Consider the following 9,134-nt stretch of genomic DNA (forward strand, 5'->3'; position numbering starts at 1 on the left):
ATAGACCCCTCACGCGCCCTCACGCGTCCCAAGAAGGTCGGCCACGCGCCTTCACGCACAACCATTTTTCGGCACGTGTAACTCACGCGCAGGCACCAGATTTTGGACAACAACGCCTCGTTTTCGTATTTCGGCCATATCTCCCTCTTTTTAACTTCGATTCGACCCCCGTTTGAACCTACGCGATCCTCTCTTCCCCTTCTATAAGATTATAAAAAAATAGGGACTTACCTCGCTTTTTCTTTGACTGATTTTGGCAAACTCCGGCGAAGACCCGCAACTCTGACAAGGCTCGTTCTCTGCCGCTTCGTCGCCGCTTTCTTCCCGCCTTCTTGCCGAACTCCCCTCTCTCTCTCTAGAGCAAGCTCCTCCTCTTAGAGTGCTTCACTCCTCAAACTTGCTTGGAATGATTTGAGAATAACCCATGGTACCTTTTTATAGATTTTTTCAACCAATCACATTATGCCACTTGTCACAATTTTAGCCATGGACTCCAAAGACTCAAACCTATAATTGAATGGCTTTTGAAATCCAAAGCTAGAATGAATTCAACTTTTGAAATCCAAGCTAAAACCCCAAACTTCTTTCAAATAACACTTTGGCCCTTATTTCAAGTCCTCAACTTTAATATTTTACCACATAAGCTCTTAATTTTTATCCTTATTTCGTTTGGATAATTCTCTAATTACAATTACACCCTCAAACATCAAATTTATCGAGATACTTAAAATCCCAAAATTAATAACTCAAAATTACTCAATATATACGATTTTTCGGAAGCCCTCTATCATCATTCGGTATTTTTAGGCTACAACTTAGCTTAACCGAAAACCATATCTGATTTGATTTCTTTCAGCGTCATAAATATCGCCTCGAGACGCTCGTAAAAAATATACCTTTAACCTTAGGTATCTAAGCTTTAGGGTACTCCCTACGACTGATTCGGTCGCTTGTTGCCATTTCAAGCATATTTTTCGGTATTTTAAACTCACTTAAAATACGTGGCATCTTCACGAAAATATGGGGTATTATACAAGGGTCGGTTCTGATACCACCTGTAACATCCCACGTTAAGCAATAGGAAGGACCAGAAAAACTTACCCTGATGGGGCTACACGAACTTCCTAGGGGGTCACCCATCATGCTTAACCTGGGAGTTCTTTGCCTATATTCAACCCAAAATGTATCCAGCTAGTGTTGTTTTCTTTCTTACTTATCCTCAATATATACTACCATTCTCTGGGCTCTTAGGGTATTACATTCTCCCCCCCTTGAGCACATGACGTCCTCGTTATGCGACCTTACAACTGGTTCCAGATCTTCTCCCCTTTGCATGGCCGATGTGGGATTCGCCTAAGGTGCCTACACACACACCCCTTAGGGACTCAATGTCCTCACTGAGGTTTGCCCCACCACCGCGCTCAAAGGATCAAGGGTCGGCTCTGATACCACCTGTAACATTCCGCATCGAGTGATAGGAATGACCGAAACAACTTACCCTGATAGGCCTTTACGAACTTTCCAGGGGGTCACCCATCCTTGAGCTTCCCCAGCTCAAGAAAGCTTAATTCGGGAGTTCTTTGCCTATATTCATCCTAAAAGGTATCTAGCTGGTGCTGTTTCCTTCCTTACTTATCCTCGATATATACTAACCTTCTTTGGACTCTTAGGGTATTACATCTTTCATCTTTAGTCTTGCCCTTACCTGGAATTATGTAAAACAAGAATGAGCCACAAGGCTCAACAAATATAATATGAAATAGAAGATCATAAGATAAAAAACTGCAACAATAAATAAGCTCATAGAAACCAAATCACTAGTCGCATAAAATGTACCCATGCCATGCACAACTTTCACATGTTCAATGAATATAGTGTGCAAATCTTGAAATCACATAAACTTATATATACATATTTCAAGCGACTCTTGGGGCCATTTAGCTCAACTTAATGTCTATGTCTTCGCATCGCATACGCCCATTAGGGCCCATTAGCTCAACCCAAGGTCTTACCATACCATATGCCACGAGGTCGTTGGGGCTCATTAGCTCAACTCAATGCCTATGCCCTCACTTCACATACACCCATTGAGGCCCATTAGCTCAATCCAAAGTCTTTCCACACAAATAACATATACGACATAACATATAAGAACATCATACGAAATGCTTCCCATTTCACAAGTCCCATATGCCCCAACATTAGCTTGTAAGTATGTTGATGCATACTCATTCATCACCCAAAAATATCCATTCAAAGTGAGGAATAAAAAGGGAAACACACAAGAAGCAACTTAGGTTTCAAAGTAGAAATTAATTAGCTACATCAGCCAACAACCTAAGGAAAACAATCGATAGATTGCATCATCGATCGACACTTTCACATGCATCTATCGACAGACAAAATGCTTGAAGTGATTTTATCAATAGCTTTTAAGCCCTCTGTCGACCAACAGAAGGTTCCAAACTCGAAAACAAAGCATCAACAATCCTTGCATGATCTTGATCCCACCAAGAAATAGATCATTCTCAATGGATTATAGGGTGGAACAAGCCCTATTTGAAGTTCCAAAACATCTCAACTAAAGCCAACAAGAATCAAGCAAGATTTACAATCAAATCTACATAGACATGTTCCAAGAGTTTTTCTTTCAAAACAAGGAGTTTTGGTTGATAAACCACAAGGTTTTCTTGCTTCAAGAGTTAAAGAGCTAAGGGAGAGATTAGATCTTGCTTGTATAAAAAAAGAACAAGAGGAACTTGCCTTACTATGCTTCCTTTATAATCCCTACTTGAAGAAAGTTACCACAAGGATGAAATCTTCCAACCTCCACAAAAACAACAAAAGAGGGAAGAAAGGATGTTGAACTAGCAACTAACTTGCACATACACCCCTCATTGGAGCTTTGATAATCAAAGAAGAAGAAGAAGAAGACTTTGAAGAACCCTAGCTCTTTCTCTTACAATCGGTCGCCTTTCACTCTCTCAATTTTCTTACTTACATGCACCACACACACAACATATTATACTTTCTCCCTATATATATAAGTGAAATAAAAATCCATATATATAAATAGAATTACCTTGCAAATTCGTCACCCTCACAACCCCTCACTTACTCAATTTGACTTTTCCATACTTCCACTCCACTTCCCTTTTTCTTCCTTTACCTTTAACTTTCTTCCTAACTTTGAATTTTCAACACATAACTCCCTTGCTTTGTTCTCTATTTACACTTACATTATCACATAGTTTCCCTCAATAATTGCTATGCACTAAAAATACAAATTCAACTCACACAATAATATTACCATGATGACCTAACCCCACTAATGGGACGTTACAAGATCTTTCAAATAAATTATATTCTTTAATTTTTTGTGTCTATTTAAAGCACCCATTCATTGTCTATAAATAATTTGGACATTTGAGATGCAAAGATATATATATATATATATCAACACTTCTTTATGTTAGAACGGGAGATGTTATGGCACACACCAAGACGGGGGGTGAATTGGTATAATTAAAAGCTTGGTAGAAACTTGAAAACTTTTTGACCCAATTGAGGTTTTAGTGACTTAAAACATAGAACATATGAGATGATAAATGTAAAGCAAGAAGAATAAAAGACACAAAAGATTTATAGTGGTTCGGCTTAAACCAAGCCTAATCCACTACCTTAGCTCCCACTAAGGATTTTAAACCAATTCACTAAAACCTCCTACTTACACAAGTAGGCCCTCTAGCTACACAAGCTAGGAAATACAACCTCCCAATTTAATGGGCCCTCTAGCTACTGCTAAGAAAAATATAACCTCCCAATTTAATGGGCCCTCTAGCTATTGCTAGGAAAAATACAAACAATCGAATAGAGAATCTAAGAGTACAACTCTTAGTTACAATGATCTCTCAAAAATGATACAAGGCTTGAAGTAAATAATTACAAGTGAAGATCGAAGCCTTGAAGAGAGAAAATTAAAGCACAGACGATTTTAAATACAAATGAGAATAACAGTAAGCTCAAATAATTTCATTCCCGTCCATTAGCCTTCTCTTGATCATCTATGACATGTATATATAAGTGTCCCACAAAGTTGAAGAGAAATATAGCCGTTTGGAGCCGTTGGGATTTGAAAAAATAGCCGTTGGAGCTTTCTGCAAAAAGAAATAGTCGACAGAAGAAATGCATAGTTGACTATTTTTACAAGTAAAGCAAGAAATAGTCGACTATCTTATAACACAAATTTTCAATAGTCGACAGACACATTCCAATAGTCGACATATGCAAAAATGTGAAGAAAATTTTGAAACTTATGAACAAAAATAGTCGACAGATGCCTTGAATAGTCGACAGATCAAATAGAATAGTCGACTATTTTCAGGCATAGTCAACAGAATGAAAAACATAGTCAACTATCCTTTTGAAAAGATTGAAAATTTATCAAATCCTCATTTGATTCTTTTGAATCCTCATTTTGATTATTTTGAAAGCTCATTTTGATTATTTTGAAAGAAAGTTGAGATTATCAAAAGTATAATTTGAAACAAATCATTCTTTCATCCATACTCAATATTTCATATCTTGCTTTAAGACTTATAGACTAAAAATGCATTTTCTCATTCATATAATCCACATAGTAGAAATTGATTTTCATATAGTTATTATCAAAACTATTTTATTACTAAGAGTGAAATATCAATCTCCTCCTTTTTGATGATGACAAAACAAATATGAAAATTGTGAAAATCAATTTACTCATTTTATCTCCCCCTTTTTGTCAATATCAAATAAGAAGAATACTCTCCCTTTTTGAAACACACTGAGGCTCCCCCTTGAACCAAGCTGCACATAGATAATTCAACTAAATCATTCAGCCCGATTGAGACATACATTAATAAGAGTAAAATGTCAATATTAAAACATTCATTCATAAAGTGAAGTTTGAGTTTAACAAACCATATAACAAAAGCGACTGGTAAATCTGTCAACAAATCTCTCCCCCTTTTTGTTATAAATCAAAAAGGTATATCTTAAAAGAAATAATCTCCCCCTTAGACCAATTTTTTTTTTTCAATAGAAATGAATTGGAGATAATACTACCAAGCAATGATACATATAACTCCCCCAATACATATCTCTCCCCCAACAATAGTTTGAAAAACATCATTTTTAAATAAAAACATTTCAAATGATTTCACAAATCACAAGACTTTTTCAATGCTTCTTTTATAACAACTAGAGATAGCTCCCCCTTAAGATGGCATAATTAGCATCATAGAAGATTTTTGAGCACATGCCATATAAAGAAACCTTATTCATGAGATGCCAAAATTAAAAAAAAATCATACCATATTGCATACTCATGATCATATTAGAGCCGATCTATATCTTTTCAAGAAATCACTCATATTTAAGCAATCAAAGCACTGGATCAATTGCATAGCCATTCATCATATAAAAAGGCATATACATTAAGTGATCAATATAAGAGTGAAATATATCATTTCAAGCACATAGAAAGACTCTCTTTAAAAAAAAAAACTCCCCCTTAAACTTACACGGGAGATTTTAGCCATAGAGACATTTTTCATATAAAAATAGTAATTGTCTCAATTCAAATGATTTTCACAAGGGTAAAACATATCAATGGCCAAGTATTTGAGGAATGAACCACATGAACTTACTTTCCATATATTCAAACAATAAGTGGTCATCCAAAAACATAAATCTAAACAAGTTATGATAGATTTAATGCAAGACATATTAAGGATAGGCTTTACGAACATACATTTGTCTTTTGATAATCTTAGTCATACTTGTAATCACATAGGATCATTACATATAGATAACTTCAAGAAGCAAGATGATCCTTTAGCAAATAAAGCATGATTTCATACTCAAGTATTCATTTGTCACACAAAGATAATCAAGCTATTTCATACAAGAAAAATAGCATTATAAATGATTCAAGACATGAATACTATATGCCGTTAATAAACTTTTTAAAACATCTAAGAGCTTGATGGCATAGTCCTTTGATTTAACCAATGATAGATATGAGAGAAATGAAAGGTTGATCTATCTTTGAAATCAAAGGTTTCAAAACTTAGAATCAATACATTTCAAAATATAACGCTTTGGAAATTGTGTTTCGAAATAGAAGATACAATGTTTCAAAACTTCATCAAAAAAAAAAAAAAAAAAACTTGAACTCAAAGATTGATAGGGATTTATCTAGAATTTGATTTCCAATAGATTTGGACATGATATTAATTGATATTTTCTTTTTAAGCAAGATTCCTTGAATTTTTGCTATGGCTATAGCATTTGTATTTGCATATTTGATTTGGAATATTGTGGAGATTTATGCCATAGTCTTTTTGTTCCATCCATAGGATTCAAGCAACTATATAATCACTTTTAGTGAAAGAGAATGGAATGGAAATTCACTTCCTTCTAAACAAAGACACTAGAAAATTTCTTATAACTTGACATGGATCACTAGTGTTCTTTTTAGCTATTTTGCCTCCAAGATGGGATTTCTTAGGATTGGATTAAAGTCTAGCACATAGGCAAACACTAAACATGATGTTTGTCCTAGTCGTTATCAAATATAGCAAAATTCCAATCATATTTCTATATAGCTCATTTTCCACCATTTGGCATTTCTCATAATTGTCTAGGCTTGATGTACTACTCTTTTGAGATGCCACTTTTCAAAAATATTAAATTTCTTAAGAATATGTAATTTTTTCTTAGACATAAAGATCCCTTCATCTTCTTTATACTATACTTATCTCAAGTTCCCTTTGCATTAAATTGGAAAATAGATTCCATAGGGATTTATTTGAAGATGCTGCATAAATCATTTGTAGATTCATAAAATGTCCTTGTTATGAGGCTTAGAAGCAATGTTATATCTATTTGAGCTCTTTTAAGGTTTTCTTCTAGAACAAACTTGCTAGGACTTAACTTAGGGGCTTGTTTTAAACAATATAGTGCCTTGTTGAGTTTGACCACATGATTCTCATATTGAGGATTCTTAAGATTGGGAGTTTGTTCCGCATATATTTCCTTATTTATAACCACTTAAAGAGGCACTCTTAACTTTCTTTTGATATAGCTTAAAGAATTATGGAATGCAAATGCCAACAACATTTTTATGGCTTCTAGACTTGCTACGGGAGCATAAGTTTCATTATGATCTTCCCCTTTTACTTGATTATACTCTTAAGCTACTAATCTAGCTTTATTCTTCTTTCATCCATTTTGTTCCTAAACACCCATTTGGTGTGAGAATGGTAAAAAGAATTTCCATAAGAGAGGATTGAATTTGGAAAAATAAAAATCTCTTTTTCAAAAAAAAATATTTTTCAAATGAAAGGATGTCATCGGTGAAGGCTACGGCTTTGTTAAACCTCAAGACCTTGAAATGGCACGATGAGGTATCAACCGTGTAAAGACAATCCCTTTTTGCAAGTAATAAACCTAGATTTGAAATGTAGAGAGACAAGTTTCGAAATATAGATAAGAAGATTTTGAAATAGAAGTTTTTGTTTATGATGTTTCTATTTGAGATAAGAAGGTTGCAAATTGACATTCATTCTAAATAAATAATCTAGTCCTTATTTCTTTAAAAAATCTTCTATGATCTCATTATCTTGCACATATTTTCTCTTAGAAATGATGATTCTCCTTCTTCATAAGATATATTAGCATAGTGTCCTTTGATAGATTTGATTCCTTTTGATTTAATGAGAATTTTTCAGATTTTTATCCTAATTCTTCATCACCACCTTCCATAGGTCTTGGAAATTCAACACTCACATAATTAACTATAACTGGAATAGATTCTTCTACCGTTAGAGTCAAATTATTAAATACTCTATATGCTTTATTTTGAGTAGAATAACCTAAGAAAATTCTTTCATCACTCTAAACATCAAATCTTTCTCAAAGAGTTTTTACCATTGTTAAGAATAAAGCATGTACTACCAAAAACATGAAAATATGAAATATTTGGTTTCCTTTCTCTATATAACTCAAGGGGTTTTCTTTAAGATAGGCTTTATAGAAATCCTATTCAACATATAGCATGAGGTGTTAATGGCTTAGACTAAAAAGGAATTTTGTCACATAGCACAATTCTAGCCATTTATTGTAAAGATCTATTTTTCTTTTCAACTACCTCATTTTGTTTTAGCACTAGAAAATTATGATTGATACTATTTTTCTTACAATAGTGCTTGAATTGTTTATTTCAAAATTCTCCATGTTCACTTTCTAATTTTTGAAATATACATACTTTTATCTTTTGAAAATATTTCAAATGGGCAAAATGTTTCTCTTTTAGATGCAAGAAATATTATCAAGTGAACCTAGAGTAATCATTTGCAATGACGGGACCATAATGCTTTTCACCTAGTCTTTGGATTCTCATGGGTACAAAAAGATCTAAACAAAGGTTAGAGACCTAGAGATTGTGACTCTATTGTTAGGCTTGAATGACATATTTATTTGATCGCCTTTCATACATGCCCCACAAATGAGATTTCTTTCATATTTGACATTAGGCAATCCTCTAATAAGATTATGTTTGGATAGATTATAGAAGCATATTCATATTTGCATGACTTAGTTCATTATGCCATAGATAAATAGATGAGAGAGATGAATGATACTAGGCATTTCTCTTATACTAGATGAGAATAAGTTTATGCACAATTCTATCCAATTTTCTATGATCTTCATTTCATTTTCTTTGTGAATGGATACTTCACATGAATTAGCATTAAAGCATATTTATATCTCTTATCACATAATTGACTTATGCTAGTTAGGAACATCTATCAAGAAAGCATTTCTAGCATATATCAATAAACTTCATTTTCCCTTTACTCATAAGCATATATCAAAACATTATACTTCTCCCTTAATTTTTAGAAATAAGTACAAGTTTTCAGCAATATCATAAAGTGAAAACTCATAAATCATTATTACCAAAAACTAATAAGCATAGGGAGGATAAGGATAGAAACATATCACCAAGATTTTGTTTAATAAAATCTTACTCTTGGATGACAATACATCTTTTGGGTTGAATCTCTTTTTATCCCCTTTTCCTTTATGCT

This window comes from Diospyros lotus, chromosome 12 (assembly GCF_014633365.1).
Source record: "Diospyros lotus cultivar Yz01 chromosome 12, ASM1463336v1, whole genome shotgun sequence".
Taxonomy (NCBI): domain Eukaryota; kingdom Viridiplantae; phylum Streptophyta; class Magnoliopsida; order Ericales; family Ebenaceae; genus Diospyros; species Diospyros lotus.